This window comes from Ursus arctos, unplaced genomic scaffold, assembly GCF_023065955.2.
Source record: "Ursus arctos isolate Adak ecotype North America unplaced genomic scaffold, UrsArc2.0 scaffold_4, whole genome shotgun sequence".
Classification (NCBI taxonomy): domain Eukaryota; kingdom Metazoa; phylum Chordata; class Mammalia; order Carnivora; family Ursidae; genus Ursus; species Ursus arctos.
In genome coordinates, this window is record NW_026623056.1 from 45377396 (window position 1) to 45396157 (window position 18762).

General features: G+C 36.0%; 1 protein-coding gene across 5 annotated transcripts in view; it reads right to left on the minus strand.

The window, feature by feature from the left end:
• ALCAM (activated leukocyte cell adhesion molecule) overlaps positions 1–18762 on the minus strand; it is a 203777-nt gene that overhangs the window by 131614 nt on the left and 53401 nt on the right. Inside the window, exon 1 of one of the 5 annotated variants that reach the window (XM_044381745.3) lies at positions 12884–18736. The exons of the other annotated variants lie outside the window; for them this stretch is intronic. The gene's annotated coding sequence lies outside the window, so the exon portion shown is untranslated. Of the gene's footprint in view, positions 1–12883; positions 18737–18762 lie in introns of those variants that run through there. 5 annotated transcript variants of the gene reach the window in all.

Consider the following 18762-nt stretch of genomic DNA (forward strand, 5'->3'; position numbering starts at 1 on the left):
ATCACAGGATTTACAAGAGGCAACTTGGGAAGGATGCACGGTCAAGGTCAGCTGCACCTTTAAATGTAAGTTCACACATTACTGATGAGCTACAGCTCCATATGTTTCCTACTGAAAATCTGTGAAGCCTTTTTCCTTCAATTGATTAAAAGCAAAGAAAAGTTGACATGGGAACTAATGAGCTATTCATAATGAAAAAGGTGGCAATGTTCTCCTCTAGTCAATCTTCCTTTTTATAAAAACGGGAGCAGAAACCTTACTCAGAGCATTGCCACAGATGCGACCCATGAACTCTGGCCATTGTAGTGTAAGGGCCAAGGGTTGGCCACCTCAATATGGGCCACTTAGGCATGCAGATTATGCCAATCTGAAAACAATCAAGGCTCAAAAGACTCAGGAAGACATTCTGACCCCTCCAGAACCCAGGAAGAGAACTATCACCACAGATAACTACTATAATATGATATAGATGTGGTAGATAGGAGGGAACCTCGCAAAGCCCCCTTGATCAAAGTCCTCTCTATGTTCCACTGTTTCTGAATGGCCCAGCAAACATTTGTTTACCAAACATTTACTTATTTTTATCTTCCTGTGAATTCATTCCTTCCATTTAAAGTCCCAGACTTACCCTAATCCAGGATGACATATATACCTCAAATGCCTGACATTTTTTGGAAACTCATATCTATGTGAGCTCCCTGTATGTATGAAATTAAACTTGATTTTCTCCTGTTAATCTGTCTGATGTCAATTTAATTCTTGGTCCAGCTAGAAGAACCTTGAAAAGAAGATTAATTTTTTTCCCCCTCTATGACAGTAGCAACTACATTATTGAGACTAATGAAGGTTAGCTGGAAGAAGGGCAGGCAGGGACAATGGCACCCCCCTCCTCCACCCTAAGAGGAAACCACCCTTAAAAGGATTTTATAGCACCCTGAAAGGAGCTCTCCACCCTTTATCACGTGATACGGAGATGACAAAAACCTGATCAGGTGACAGGCATATGGAGGATTAATCAGATTAAAACAGTCAGCCAACAAGCCCATAAAAACCCCTAGACTTAGAAACCCCAGTGGCAACCCTCTTGGATCCCCTCCCTCTTAGGGAGCTTTGTACTATCGCTCAATAAACTTTACTATTACTCAATAAACTTTGCTTTGCTGACCACCACACTTCATCTGGTCTACCTTTTCATTCTTCGAAGTGGCATGACCAAGAACTGCGGGCACTAAAGGGAAAGAAATCCTGCAACAAGACCATTTAGTTACCATAGTTAAATAATATGAGTAAACATGAAAAACAGAACCAATGCTAGTTCTGGACTGAAAAATGCCCACAAGAAAAGTCAAATATTTAGAACTTACATATCTCCTTTTATTCTTGTTTGGTCATAAAGTGTCATTGGCCTTTGGCAAATATTCAAACGATATTTGGAATTCTGTTTATTACCCAGTGATTATGGTTGCTGTACAGAACCAAGTCAAAAATTTGGGTCTTTTTATTTTACATTAGCTCTGGCATAAGGAATTTACAACAAATGTTCTTGAAAGGATTTTCTAACTTACACATCAACACTAGATGAAAATAAAACAGAGAAAGTTTCTTCTCAGTGCTTTTTCTCTGCTTTACCTTCACCCTCCTCTTGTGTTTCTATGCTCTCAATCTGTTCCCCAAGCCAATACACCAAGACCCAAATGGCCATGACTCCCAAAGAAACTCACACCTCTCCTCTACCGCTTGAAAAATATATCCTGGGGCAGGAGATATGAAATAGCACAAAAAGAAAAGCAATTTGTTTGGTTATCTGATAGAGGTAATTTATGGAGAAGTGTGAATGACTTAAATTTCCTGCCTGACTTGCTTTCAAAAAAAGGGGGGATTAATGACATAAATGGATCTTGATTAGTGACAGGAGACGGTAGGACTAGTGCTCTTTGCTAACTTCTTCCCCAGGGCATGTTGGAGATAAGAGGTCAGTAACTTGGCAACCCTTTACAGACTGTGCCAACTTTTTTTTTAAATTGAAAGTTACTCAGCATTTGCTGGCCCCAGAGCTTAGTACTGAAAGCAGGGACATATAGGAGACACTCTCCAGCCCCTGACCTCGAGAAGTTATAACATGAATATGTTTTCTCCCAACCCATACCCCTCCCTCCCATTACAACCACCAAAAATTAATCAAAACAAAACAAAATAGGGCAGATCTGAAAATACCATGTGCTACTTTAGAATGGACAGTAGATAATCAACAACTCCATTTTGCTTTTAAGCATTAGAATTATTCGGCAAATGGTTTATTTATTTTGCTTATCACAAGTACTACCTCCTAGATGGAGCTTTCCTTTCCTGTTTTCTGTTCTCTTGATTTTCCTGTCCTGAGATTGACTTGGGAGTTGACTTAGGTGCTATTCCTTATAAATCCACAGCTAAACAACTCCTATGTGTGTTCTTTCCTTATCTGCTCAAGAGTTTTACCCAGATCACTTTAATCTTCATTGATTAATAGAGCTACTTGCAAGTGGCCTTTACACACTGTGTGAACGAATGATGTATATAACTGCTATTTTCCCTATAAGAATAAAATAATACTGTGTAATAATTTTTAGAAAGAAAAAGTTTACTCGATGTGTGACAATAACATATGTTTTTTTTTTTTTAAGATTTATTTATTTTAGAGAGACAGAATGAGTGAGAGGGGGAGAGAAAGAGAGAATCTCAAGCAGACTCCATGCTGAGCACGGAGCCCCACACAGGGCTCAATCTCATGACCCTGAGATCAAGACCTGAGCCAAAATCAAGAGTTGGACACTTAACTTACTGCACCACCCAGGTACCCGATAACATATTCTTTTGAGTTCAAGATAAGTCAAATGCTGCAATCTTAAAAAAAAAAAAAAAAAAAGTCCTCATTTGTATTTAAATGGAAATAAGGAAAAAAGAATTTAAAACAATCATTAGGGAAAGAAAACTATTCAAGTTCTACGAAACTTCAACTCAGCAAGTTGGTGAGTTAGTTCTAAGGCATTAACATTCGATATTGTTTATCTTTACAAAGGCACCAGTGGAAAAGAACATCTTCTAGATTTTGTCATTTTTATTTGTTTTTTTAAAAAAAGATTTACAAATGAGACTAAAGACTAAAAGATAGCACTTCAATCAACCACAACAGTGTTTTCTGACAAAAATTCATTTAAAAAAATTCTATCAAAATATTGCTAGAGTAATTTTTATTTACAGTGACCAATTAAGAAATTATTTCTAAATATTTTATTTTATAATCATAAATCAAGGGGAAAAACCACGATAGTTTGTTTCACTTGGTATTCTGAACTTCTAAAGCTAAATGGGAAGTAACTACCATCTTTATGATGATCCATGCTACAGGTTGAGGGTTTTTAATTCAACATATTGATTTATGCCTTGAACTAAATAAGTAATGAAGTGAGAGAACAGAAATAGCATGCACCTTCAGAAATTACCGAACATAATGTAAGGATGATGTGAAAACAAAACTGCGAAGATGCTGAAATAAAATAATTTCCTTTTTAAGAATAAAGAATAGCATCATATAAAAATTTATTCTTAAGAAATCTTCAAAAAAATACCTGAATATTAATATTAAAATTTTATAGTAAAAAGTAAAATGTAGTTTATTTTTATTCATTTCTTTCCATCTTTGTTTTTTAAAAAGAGAATTAGAAGTGATGTTATCCATGTAACTTAATTTAGTTTTCCTTTTATTTACATTACTTTCATTAACATATAATCATGGAAACCTTAACTCACATTTCCTATTTTACTTTTTATATAGTAATTATTGATACGCATTTTCTTCTTACGAAGATATAGCAGAGTAAAGAAGAAAACTAACAAAAAGAGAGTGAACACCGGGGTGCCTGGGTGGCTTTAGTGGATGAAGCATCTGCCTTCAACTCAGGTCATGATCCAAGCGTCCTGGGATTAAGTCCCAGGTCAGGCTCCCTGCTCAGCGGGGAGCCTGCTTCTCCTTCTCTCTCTGCCCCACCCCCTGCTTGTGTGCGCACTCTCTCTGTCTCTCTCAAGTAAATAAATAAAATCTTTTAAAAGAGAGAGAGAGAGAGAGAGTGGGCACTGTTCTACAAACTCTGCTAGGAACTTTCACATAACTAACTTTATTTAAAGACAAACTGAAAACCAAGGAGGAGAATTACTGTTATGCACAAAAATAGTACATATTAGTTCAGACAAAAAAACTAAGTTGTAGTATTAGAATAATAATATATTAACATTTATTAACTTTTTAATGATATTTACAGACTAGAGCTGTAAAAACATTCCTATAACCACACTTTTCCATGTTATAGCCAAATATTAGCAATAAGAACAACAATAAGCACTAAGAACAACAAAAATAGCAAGTTCTAGGGCCACAAGGACTCTGTTCTCTATGAAGCAACTGTACTTTTTGCCCTGACCTTCAGCCTGGAACACTCCTTCAGGAAATACAAAATAGATCACAGAAGTTACTCACCCTGCCTTAGGACTGAATTTATTCTGTGCGCTAAATACCTGTTTCCAGAACGTAGTGCGCCTGACCTTTTAAATTCTAGATCAACGCTTGTTCCAGCTTTCCATTTTAGAATACAAGAAGCTCAAAATTCCACAGAGCCCAAATTCTTCACATCCTCAATTCCCATTCATTTGTATTACTTGTATTGTGACTTCTCAACAGAATCATAAATTCATTTTAGAAAGAGAACACTTCTTTATCCAGATCATAGTAAGTATAATTTATTGAATACTTACCATGTGGAAGGTGAATTCCGTATGATTTTTAATATATGCAAAAAAAGCAATAAGATGTTTTTGTTTTATTTTTCCATTTTTATTGATAATGCAACTGAAGCATACATCAACTGCATAAGGCTCTCAAATGATCTACGTGCTTTTAATAATTAATAAATAACTACTCTGAGACCTATTTACATACAGTTAAGGTTTCTAAAATTCTTTTATTTCTGACTACCGAGAAGTACAAATCCTCTGTCATTCACCCTAATTTCTTCATTCATTACCCTAAGTACTAGCAAGCAGAGAGCCAAAGTCTACTTTCAACATTTGGCTGCTCACCATCTAAAACTCTCCAACCATCTCACCCTGGCACTAAGAACAGACACTTTCACCTATTTTGCAATTGCCATATAACATCCCAATTCCATATACCTTAGTTGGTAATAGAACATTATCTGTATATGTTTTAATGTAGTATCTTTAGTACATGAACAATTCATCATATGGACAGAAGTTTGACATTTTTCTCATTAATCTACACTTGCCAGATAGTTAAGGACTGATGTATAATATCTAAGTACTGAGAATTTCAAGAAAATAATAAAGCCTATTATATTTAATAAAATGTATGACATAAAGTAGACTTAAAAATTCCATTTTCAGAGGTTTGTAACTATTATAGACAACAATCGTTAGGGGAATAAAATACATTCCTTAGCATTTGTCCTCAAAATTATACTAGATAGTGGTGAGAAAAGAATTAAGTAAGCAAATTCAGCCTTGAATCAAACTGAAATCCAAACAGTTCCCATATCATGAGGTATTTTACACTAATTATTATGGACTGAATGTGTCTCCTCAAAATTCGTATGTTCAAGTTCTAACCTCCAATATGATGGTATTAGGAGGTGGGGCCTTTAGGAGGTGATTAGGTCATAAGGGTAGAGTTCTTATGAATGAAATTAGTATCCCTATAGACTGGCTATAGAAGTGAAGAGATCAGAGAGTGCTCTCTTGTCCCGTCTGCCCCATGAGAACATAAAGAGTAGATGTCCATTTCTGAAACAGAAAGTGGGCCCTCACCAGACACCAAAACCACTGGTGTCTTGATCCTGAACATCCAGAACTGTAAGTAATAAATTTCTGTTGTTTATAAACCACCTTGTCTATAGCATTCTGTTATTGCAGCCTGAACAGACCAAGACACCAATATTTCGCCAGAAGTCAACATACAACACTATCTCTCCCACCAGAATAAGCAACACAGGGCAAGGATTTTTGTTTCATTAACTTCTGGGCACTTAGTGCATAGGACACATACTAACGCTCAAAATATAGCTGTTGAAAGAATGGTGCTTTCCTTTCTGACTTCTCCTTTTCATATTCTTTGACTCTGTACTGAAATGGGTATCTACTGCTTGAGCCAACCCAGCAGTCATTCACTCTTCTGAGAACAGTACCTTGATTGTCACGACATCATCACGCCTCCCCATTCCCCAAGCCTATGTAATTCAAGCAGGTTGACATCATTACCAATCTCAACCTCAACAGGCTCCAGAGATAACTACACATATAATCTGGCCAATAGTAAGAGTCCTCCAGGTGAGCCATATAAATGGTGATCTTCACCAGGCCAAGGAGACTCAGCTAAACAAATCTTACTGAAAATATTAAGAAAGAGCTTTTTATAATTTTTAAAGGTGCTGAGAGGATGGACTGTCATTCTGGCCATCTTAACATACCATGGCAAGAAGTTGTCCAAATTAAGTCAAAAGAACATCAAGCCAAGGGAGGTATGATGTATAGTTTAGCCTCATCTAAGCTCTAGACTCCTAGACCTGACGCCAGTTTTAACCCCTTATTTTGAACTTATGTGATCCAATAAATTTCATTTTTATAAATTTCACTTGAGATGCATTCCTATTACTTGCAACTGAAGAATCCTAACAAATATATCCTCTAATACCACTGCATTAATTACTTGATTACTTATTCTCCCTGTACACAGAAATGAATAGTACCATGCTGATGTTGAGTCATATAGTAGCCAGAGGAGAAAAATAGTGATAATCATGGTGTACTCTTAGAAATGTCCAGCAGTACAAAAATCAACATACAGAAATTTGTTGCATTTCTACACACCAAAAATGAAGCAGCAGAAAGAGAAATCAAGGAATTGATCCCATTTACAACTGCACCAAAAACCATAAGATACCTAAGGAATAAACCTAACCAAAGAGATAAAAGATGTTTACTCTGAAAACTACAGAATGCTTATGAAAGAAAATGAAGATGACACAAGAAATGGAAAAGCATTCCATGCTCATGGATTGGAAGAACAAACAGTGTTGAAATGTCTATGCTACCCAAAGCAATCTACACATTTAATGAAATCCCTATCGAAATACCACTGGCATTTTTCACAGAGCTAGAAAAAACAATAATAAAATTTGTATGGATCCACAAAAGACCCCAAATAGCCAAAGCGATCCTGAAAAAGAAAAGCAAAGCTGGAGGCATCACAATTCCGGACTTCAAGCTGTATCACAAAGCTATGGTCATTAAGACAGTATGGCACTAGCACAAAAACAGACACACAGATCAATGGAACAGAATAGAAAACTCAAAATTTATCCACAACTATATGGTCAACTGATCTTTGACAGAGCAGGAAAGAATATCCTATGGAAAAAAGATACTCTCTTCAACAAATGGTGTTGGGAACACTGGACAACAACTTACAGAAGAATGAAACTGGACCACTTTCTTACACTATACACATAAATTCAAAATGGATAAAAGACCTAAATGTGACACAGGAAATCATCAAAATCCTAGAGAGCACAGGCAGCAACCTCCTTCACATTGGCCATAGCAACTTCTTACTAAACATGTCTCTGGAGGTAAGGGTAACAAAAGCAGAAATGAACTATTGGGACTTCATCAAGATAAACAGCTTCTGCAGAGTGAAGTAAACAATCCACAAAACTAAAAGGCAACCTAAAGAATGGGAGAAGATTTTTGCAAATAACATATCTAACAAAGGGTTAGTTCCAAAACGTATAAAGAATTTATCAAACTCAACACCTAAGAAACAAATAATCCAGTTAAGAAATGGGCAGAAGACATAAATTGACATTTCTCCAAAGAAGACATACAGATGGCCAGCAGACACATGAAAAGATGCTCAACATCACGCATCATCAGGGAAATACAATTCAAAACTATAATGAGATATCACTTCACACCTGTCAGAACAGCTAAATGTAACTACACAGGGAACAACAGATGTTGGCAAGGATGCAGAGAGAGGGAAATCCTCTTACACTGTTGGTGGTAATGCAATGTGGTGCAGCCACTCGAAAACAATATGGAGGTTCCTCAGGAAGTTAAAAATAGAACTACCCTACAACCCAGCAATTGCACTACCAGGTATTTACCCAAAGGATACAAAAATACCTATTTGAAGAAGCACATGCACTCCAGTATTTACATTAGCATTATCAACAATAGCCAAATTACGGAAAGAGCTCAAATGTCCATTGACTGATGAATGGATAAAGGAGCTGTGGCATATGTATACAATGGAATATTACTCAGCCATAAAAAAAAATGAAATTTTGACATTTGCAACAACATAGATGGAGCTAGAGTGTATTATGCTTAGCACATTAAGTCAGTGAGAGAAAGACAAATATCATATGATTTCACTCATATGCGGAATTTAAGAAACAAAACAGATGAATATGGGGAAATAAAAAGAGAGAGGCAAACAAAAAAACAGAGAACGAACTGAGGGTTGCTAGAGGGGAGGCGGGCAGGGGGATGGGCTATGGGTGCCTGGGTGGTTTAGTCAGTTAACCATCTGCCTTGGGCTCAGGTCATGATCCTGGGGTCCTGGGATGGAGCCCTGCATCGGGCTCTCTGGTCAGCAGGGAGTCTGCTTCTCTCTCTGACCCTCCCCCTGCTTGTGCTTGCGCACGCTCTCTCTCTCTTAAATAAATGAATAGTCTAATAAATAGAAAGATAAGTGGTGGATATTAAAGAGGGCACTTGTGATGAGCACTGGGTATCATACGTAAGCGATGAATCACTAAATTCTACTCCTGAAACTAATATTATACTATATATTAACTAATTCGAATTTAAATTTAAAAAAATGTCCAGCAGTGTTTGTGTCTTCTTTTTCATTTACTCAGATAAAATTTCAGAAGAAAGAATAGCATTTATTTTTGTGCCAAAACAGCCCTAGGTGGTTTAGTTTTCCTTGTGTGATCTGCTACCGATTTCAACACTGCTAATTATAAAACTAAAGTAAGTTATAACTAATCATGACTTTTTTGGTCAATAACAGACAACCATATGCATGGTTTAAAACAGAGAAAGAATACTCCATATTTTAGAAAGAGTTACAATTTATTATATTATATAGAAACCTAAAATGGCTTCAGGAATTATCAACATATATGCTTTCATTTTACAGTTGAAGGAAGTCAAGGGGCTTGCCTAATGTCCGGTCCTAGCTAGTAACAGAGGCAAGAACTATAACAGAGCAAACCATACTATGATTTTACTTTTTTGTACACTATAGTTTATTTCCAGAAACTTGCTTTTGAATAAAATACACAAGAGTTTAAAGTATTTATGTAAGCTCAGAATGCTATTCACATGCAGAAAACTGGTTCACAATTTCTGCATACATGTATTATCACTTGGATGAATGATGAAGATTTTCATGGTGTGCTCTATGAACTAAGAGCTCACTTAACAGTGATTTCATTAGCACCCTCAAAATTCCAACATAAACTTATACAAGAGTCATGAAATAAACTGCTTCATTTCTAGAGAATTAGCTATCCTTTAGGTCAATGGAACTTAATTTATTCAATACTACTTAAGTGTCCTAAGCAATTTAATCTATCCCTACCTACCAGGAAGAACAGGTCTATGAATTACTTTAGTAACTGCCCAAGAGGATTAAAAGACCAATGTAGAATACATTTACATATGTGAAGATATGAAGTTTTTAGTTAAGGAAACTCAAAATCTGAGACAAAATATTCTTTGTATTATGGGTTTTTTTTTTAAATAAGGACAAACCATTTTAAATTAAAATCTAATTTAAAACAAATGGATCTTAGCAAAGCTAACTTTTAAGTGGAAGCATATTTCAGTCTACCATAACCTATAAAAAACTACTACAGTTAATTAAGAGGAGATCTTATATATTTGAAATTTTTCCCAAAATTATGCTTTGTGTTTCTTAATATTCTCTCCCTTCAATATCAATCATAAAAGCTATGTATAGTCATATGAAATAACCATAGTATATGACAAATAAAAAGTGCTTTGAAGTTTCTGGACGAAAGGCTTTGTATTAGTGCAACACATTATTAATTCCATAAATACCAAAGAATTTAAAAGGGAAAGTCATTTCATGGGGAGAAGAGATTTTTAAAGTTGAAATGAATCATAAAGGATTCTTCATATCAAAAGCACCTTAGTCGGGGCGCCTGGGTGGCACAGCGGTTGAGCGTCTGCCTTTGGCTCAGGGCGTGATCCCGGCGTTCTGGGATCGAGCCCCACATCAGGCTCCTCTGCTATGAGCCTGCTTCTTCCTCTCCCACTACCCCTGCTTGTGTTCCCTCTCTCGCTGGCTGTCTCTATCTCTGTCAAATAAATAAATAAAATCTTTTAAAAAAAAAAAAAGCACCTTAGTCATATTTTAAGACCACTCCATCTGATAATTGAGACCTTTCCATATATCCCCACTGGCATGACAATGAAATAAATGATGTTAAGGGAGAGAAATCAGAGTATAAAGAAACACTTCCATTGTTCTCACTCAGTCTTCTTTCTGAGAACAGACTCAGAGCACTTTTTCACAGTGGGATACAAACTAGAAGGTAGATTTGCTCATCATATGCCCATCGCAAAATGTAAATACACTGTCTACAGTCCAGTCTTCACTGCGTCAGCTTGTCTGGGAGAGTGCATGTATCTCTTACCACGATGGGAGTAACGTCAAGCTCTGTTGGAGACCTAAGCCTTCTCCTCAGCACTATCTAAACAGGTAAAGGAGGAATGTGGCAGCTTCGACATAGCTCTTGTTCCCAGATTCTATGCAATATGATATTCACGCTCTTGTAGTGAAAAACCCTGGCTGGGATACCAGAATGTTTCACTGAACCAAGGGGAAGCTCTGATTTGAAAAGTGCACATCAAACATGTATTTATCTACTGAGCCTGTTTGTCCATTACTGACTTTGGCGTTGAGGACCTGGAATCATCTAGGATATTGTGGCATACGGCCACAGCAAACTAAGAACAGTTCTTAGAAATGTACCTCACAGGACTGCCTGATTATTAAAGGCATAAGCAAGAGTTTTCATGTCTCTGGAAAGAGGAAAAAGTGATATTTAAACTGAACTTGAATATCTGCAATCCTGCTCTCTTTACTATGTAAATATTTCTCAAAGCTCAAAGTGTTCTGAACAAAGTTCTCCAGCTTGATTTGTGTGTGTGTGTGTGTGTATATACACATATACATGAAAATCTTTTTCATGCTGATATTAATGGGGTAGATCAGTATCAAACAAATGTTAATGTATGCTCCTGTAAAGTTTCAGAGAATGGGATTAGAACAAGAATGTATATAAATCCTTGCAATACCATAACTTGTTTGTGCTAGTCATTGCTTTTGCTCAAACTCTGAGGATGATTTTCTTTCTAGGATACATTTTCCCAAGCCTACATTTGGCTACAAAGTGGTGGTATACGGTAGATAACCTAAAAGTGAGGATAGCATCCCAGCATAGGACAAAAAACTTTAAAGGTAGCTATCTGGATGTTAGGTAAGAAATAAATGTAAATGTGTTATCTTGGAAGTCAGTGATACCAGAATATTAGTAAGGGGCTTGTTATGTGTGAAGCACTGTGCTAAGTTTGACATTTTACATATCGACAAATTCTCATTCAAAATCCTATGGGATAGACATTACACTTCCTTTTTACAGATAAGGAAAAAGAGGCTCACAGAGGTTAAAACCCCTGCTAAACCAAAAGAGAATCAGGATTTCAACCCAGATGTCCCTGGACTGGAAGCCTCTTTTATCTTTTTTTCTCCCCCTACAGAGTGCGGCCTGTATAAGCACTGTATAAGCAGCTACCTAAGGGAAGTGTAACAGAAACTGCTTCTTTCAGGACTGTGTTCAGCACCTAAGATGCAAACATAAAATTTATGTTTAATTACAGCTCATACATTATTTTCAAATGGCTTTGAGAAAAAAGAGATTTATTTCAGTTTGTTTTACTTCAATTTTTCTACAGAAAAAAATTAGGATTTGATATGCATGAATTCTTAAAAGCTTATCTCATTTTAAACAAACACTAAAACAACTAATTTGCAAGTTGTATATTTTGCAATTGTCAATAACTATTTGAAAGAGCATTTCCATGGAGATCTGTTTATAAGTAAGAGTTTACCCTTTCCTAAAAATTCACGAAGAATAGATTATTCATATATCTAATTCTGGTATAAATGTATATGGAAGAGATTTATCGGCTTAGCTAATTCTTTCATTTTACAGAACTGTTCATTATTATACTTCAAGTTTTGCTGCATGAAGTTCTCATTCATACTGGAAATACCCCATTAAAAAGCATTTGTTCAATAAGATTTCATTATAATCCAAGATGTGTGTGGAATTGAAAAGTAAATTACCATCTTATACTTTTAAATGATTTGGTCGTCAGTTTGGAAAGAACAGCTTTTGAAATATGACAGTTAATGATCACGCTGCACTTCTACTTACTGTCATAATTCATAACAAAAACAGGGTGGGAACTTATTTCAAAAACAATAAACACACAACCAAGAGGGCTTAGACATTTTCCCTTGCATAGTTATGAATGATAGATTGATTGCTTTAATGGCCCTATTCTTTATCCCTTCCTTTATACACATATACCACGTGACTTTGTAGTTCTTTTTACTAGGGAGGCACAATCTCTTTCTCCCCACTTCTCAAATTTGAGCATACCTGGTGCCTTGCTTTGGCCACTGGAATGAGAGTAAACAAGATGCAAACAGAGGCTTGAGAAAAGTACTTACATACTTCTGCTCACTCGTACTCTTTCCCGTCGCCGTAAGAACATATCCAGGCCATCGTCCTTCAGGATGACAGGTAACAGTGGACCAGAGCTGAGCTGCCCTAATTACGCCACATGAGGCGTAACTAGCATTAGCTGACCCACCCCAACCACTTTCCTGTCCCTCCCAACACCTGCCACATAAACCTATGCATAACCCAGGCAAAACCAGCCAAACTCATCCCACATCAGCTGAATCCCACAGACTCATGAGCTAAATAAATGTTTACTGTTGTTTGCCTCTAAGTTTTGGTGGTTATTTATAATGTGCCATTACGCAGTAATATCTAAGTTATAAACTATGTCTCCTTTCATTTTCTTTTTCTTTCCAAGGGCATAAGTAGAGATCTGTAATTAACAATTTAAGTTCATCTCAGTAAAGTACATTTCTGTTTCTTAATTAGGAAATAGCCCTTGAGCATATTTCTACATTTAGGTTCACATTAAATTACCATGCTCTGAGCATTTACTACCGTTCTGGCACTGCGCTAGAAACTTCCAAATATAAATAAATAGTTCAAAAGATACTGTCTGAAACTGTTTGAGCAACTAAGTAAAATAGTAATGAACTATAATCCAAAGCATAAAATAAATATCCGTGAGTCCATAATTAAACAAATGAAAAAATTAAAAAGGGAGAATAGATAAATCTCCCATGCAGAATAATTCCAAATGATTGAAGTAAACATTCCACCCTCAAGGACACGGAGCATAAATACCCACTCCTAAGTGCGGGCCGCCCATAGCGCCTTTCTTCCAAAGATTACACAATAAAAAAAGGGAAAAAGAGTAATATAGTGGAGAAATCTGACAAACACCCAACTCAACCAGGTGATCAAGGTTAACAGCAGTAGTAATAAATCATGTTGATAGTATTTACCTTTGATATAATAAGAACTGCATTTGCCTGTGTGGTTTTCCTCCCCAAAACTTAACTCCGATCCCAGTATTATCATAAGAAAAACATCAGACAAATCTCAATAAAGAATAGTCTGTTAACCGCTTGACAAGTACTCCTCAAAACAGTCAAGATCATTTAAAAAACGAGGGGGAAGAGTCTGGACAACTGTCAGAGCCCAAAGAGCTTAAAGAGACACGATGACTGAATATGATGTGGTATCCTAATGTTCCAGAAAAATGGGTAAAAATTCAGACAGTTTGAATAAAGTATGAACTTTAGTTAATAATTATGTAATGATTATCATTTCATTAGTTGTGTCACATGGGCCATACTAAAGCAAGATGTTAACAGGAGAGGAGACTGGGTGTGGCATGTATAGGAACTCCGTTTTCACAATTTTTCTACAAACCCCAAAATATTCTAAGGTTAAACTTCCATTTAAAAATATAGTGCCCATTAAGATATGTATCAATAAAGTACGCATTTTTGGTAAATTATCACTCACTGCTGTACTGTGCAGAGCAAAGGTTTTGGCTGACTTTACACAACTTTTTTGTTTATGTATTGTTGATCTGCTTTTTTTTTTATCTTTCATTATCTAGTTAGGTCCTATCAGATTTTCAGGCATGGTTTTTTACAAAATCAGAAAATATGTAATTTCACAAACAGTATTATAGAGAAATTCATTTTAACAGATTCCTAATTTAATTTAGATCATTAATAAACATATAGTATCTCATTTTGAAAGATAAAATAAATTTTGTAGGTTAGAATAATTAATTATAAAATGAATTTAAATGAGTAGATTGCATACTATTTTAATATAATTTTGAAAGTAAAATGCAAGTTGCATAATCAATTGGTTTTCATTATCATTTTCTAAAACTATTGTTAAATATCACTTCTTGTCACACTTTTTTTTTGAAAAAGATTAATGGTAGGATCACAGAGATACCAGCTGTTTAAACACTCTTTTTATTTACAATGCTAGCTTAATAAATAACCAATCTGCCTAGCAACTATAACCTTTTTCAGCTAAAAAGCTTTCATAGAGTTCCCCTACATATAGAATGTTATTATTTTTTAATATGAGGCCATTATCCTTAATAATTTAATATTATAAGACAAGTGTCTAGTGCAGTGACAAAAATAACCACTAGCTCATATGCCTTGTGGCTTTAAGAAAATTAAGGATATCCAATGGGCTTTGGTAAACAAGCCTAAAAGATGAAGGAAGCAGGTGTAGAAGACATCTAATAAAACATGCCTCTCATTTTTATCCCTTTTCTGTTTGGTTTCTTGGGAATCTCTGTTTGGCGATGAACTGTAGTGTATTTGCTTCAGACAGATGCTTTCATTCTCCTCATCTACTGATGTGGCAACCAAAGGAAGGGTGGTAGAAAGTATGATTAAAATCTAATATTAAGTTTTAAAAAGCAAAATAGACTTTTGCAGATAGAATAATAGTGTTGAACAATTTAAAATGTTGGTTTACCATTTATTGGCTGAAGTTGGGTATGATACGGAAGCAAAGATTACAGATTCCAATGGTAGGAACGTGGAATCATATCACATTGGATCTTTTTTCTGTAAATAAGAATATCAACATAAATTCATTGAGAGTGTTTCTTTTATGTCCAGTGTGAAGAGGATCACTAGAGAAATGTAAGTTACTATGTCATGAAGATTAAAGATTCATTTCTTCCTTTCTTCAGGGTGTGTTTATGCCGGTTCCAGTCTGGAGACCAACCTCCGTGCATTGCTGTGCTGCTTTGTTTTCTTGCGTGCCCTCATGACCGCATTTTCCAGTTTTAATAAAATTTTTTGATTAACTATTTCAGACACTAGTAATATTAATCTACCCTTGCTTTGTATAATGGTCTACAGACCGACCAGTGGTCTTTCACAAGTTAACTTTTAAAATACTTAAAATGCTTATTAAAGTCAGGACTATAATGTCTAGTCCTTGCACTTTGCTTAATATCTAATTCCCTCATTAACAAGATTAGCAGAAAATTAAATAATGGTGTCTGTATACACATTCCTAGTATTCACCTATAATACATCCATTATATGCAGTACTTTAAAAAAATGTATGGAGTACTCACCTAATCTCTTCCAGCATCAGAAAACATGAATATCACAGTATTTTGGAAAGAAGAACTTTGGTTTCTTTTCAGGTTAGAAAAGAACGTGTTTCAAGGATATAATGGTGAGAATTAAAGTTAAGAGATAGAAAGAAAACTTTTGATGTGCATGGCTTTCTTTTTAGACTTTATTGTTTCCAGTTTCATTAAACCTTAAGGGGAACATTCTGTCAATAGGACCTTTTAACCCTGGAAAATCTTTTGGTCAAAAACCTAAGCTTCTAATTCGAGGTTTGTCTGATAATATTTACTCAGTCATGAGGAGTTTACAAAGGATATGAGTAGTGTGATCGCAAAAGCACATAGCAACTCCAGGTCTTTCTAGGCATTCAAATATTTAGTTCAGATGCTTCAAGATTACGAATGAAGGATTTTAAAATATCTTTCTTTTTTAAAATTCTTGTGTCGGGGCCATGGAGAGGCAGGATGAAATACATATTATTCCAACCCAGCATTTGGTTTCCCTACTATTTTATTTTAAATGAGTTTTATAGGTTGTCTCTAATCTTGAAATGCTTTGTCTGGAAACTTGTACAAAATTTGCAGGCATTTTCTAATGGAAACAACTTAATGCACATGAGGTTTTTGAAGAGCCCATAGAAACAAGGTATTGATAAAGAGTTGGTAAGGAGAAGCCAAGGAAGAGTTAACAGTCACTGGTGGGTTAGGTTATGCTGAGCCAAAATGAAGTCAGAGTGCATCTAAGAATCTGATAAACTACAGACGCCTATGCCTCCAAACCCTCAAAGACACTCCAAATTTTGCCTACATTTCTATGGAGTAAAGAACATTGTGAAGCAATGGATGAGGAATCTCAGGAGTTAGGAGCGTTGTTCTAGATAAGGCATTGGACAACGCAGGGAAAGAGATGAAGAATGGGGACACTGAAGGAGGCTACGTTTTCGGGTCCCCATGTTCCCCTTTCTTTCCTTCACCACTTAAAGGCAGTCTTCAGCCTAAGATGTTAAAGCTGTGGAGAAAAAGGGCAAGAAGTGGCAGCAATGGAAGTTTTAAGGTGATCTAAATTAGGGTGCCTTTCTCCCCTCACCCCGCTTTTTTTCTCTGCCTCCCAGCTTTTCCTCCTTCCCTCTCCTCTACGTCTTTATTACAGAGGAAAGGAAGTTACAACAGGGGCCAGGGCAGCTCAAGTTTGTCAGTAAAGGGAGGAGAACAGCCAGTGGGAGTCCTTTGGTAAAAGAGTGATAGAGATTACCTTTGCCAGCCATTCTGCTCTCCCAGTTACCCTGACTTCTCTCTCTCCACATATCCGATCCCGCTTGTATTTTCTTTCCCTCCATTTCCCCAGTGTGCAAGGAATTACTAAGAACTAGAGAAGGTCCTTTGGAAAGTATGGACAGTGGTGACAATAAGAAAATGATTTGCTTTGTCCCCCCCTTTCTTCTCCACTCCTTAAGGATCCCTTCTAAGACAATCCCACCAGGCATCAAGGAGGTAGCCGAATCTCTGTTATCTCTCCAGAAGGAATGACTGGTCCAATGTTAGAGAAATATCCCGATCGCTGTATATAAAGTGCAAAACTGCCTATATTTTGTTATATTGTGCTTTTATTTAATCAATACTAGAAACATTAAAAATAAGTTTTAAAGTCTTCCTAATGATTCTTTTTTGTTGATAATCCTGGCCATATTTATAATGTCGGGGGGGGGGGGGGGGAGACATTCATATGCTAATTTACATTTTGTATTTGAAGTGAGTCATGAGTCTGCATTGGCCAGACCTACTTTACCATATCCAAAATCAGTTATGACCCTGTGGAAAATCCTATTCAAAAACATGAAAAGACATACACTCTTGAATCTTGTTTGCCAGCTATTATAGTCTTTCCTCCATATTCTGTTAATCCTAAAAGTAACCAAAAAGATATAAATAATCATCATTGTCCCAATACATATGTCCAGGGATTGGATCTAACTATTACTGAATTCTGGACAGGCTTATGAATTTTATGGTATTTTGCCCAATGAGATCCAAAGTGTAATTCAGAAGAATCTTAGTTGCTTAAGCAGGTAACAAGCCAATCTGCATAACTGGAAAGCAACTGAATGTTTTTCTTCATGTCAAAATGTTGAGGGGTTTCTTTTTTAAAAACATTTCTAAATATTTTTGATTTCTAAGATAATATTGAAAGAACTTAGGTGCCAAGAACCTTCAAAAACAGAATGGGTATAGAAATATGATTCCTTTGCTATAACTCTAACCATAAAGATCATTTAATTTAACCTTCTAATTTTGCCAAATAGAAAGCTAAAGCCCAGAGAGCTTAAATGCCTTGCCCAAGGTCACTCAGCAAGTTAAAACTCACTAAATATAGATTGAAAAAAAATACCCTGACTCTCATTCAAATTAAGTTTCCAGTTTATAACCCTAAAATGAGGAACATAGACAGGGCAGCTCCTACAAAAATAGCAAAATAGAGCTTAGTTTTGCTATGATCCTAAGGCTAGTGTTCCCTTCAACTGGAGGAACAGATCTCCTATGAAAAGAAAGAAGTCTTCCAAGGATCTCATTTTTGAAAGAAAGACTCCTCATTTTCTAAGAGATGAACAAATCACCAACTGCACGGTAACTAGGTAAGACTACTGCCCATGTTCGGAAAGAGTATTTTGCCATTCCAATTACCACGTGTTGGAAACTCCAACTCTACGGCATCCACGTGCACTTACAGTAAAAGTATCAAAACTATGCCAGCAAAAATGCCTAGTCGCTGTAGTATTAATCTTTTTATCATGTACATATTAGTGGTTATTTAATTTATGCATAGTTATTATAAGG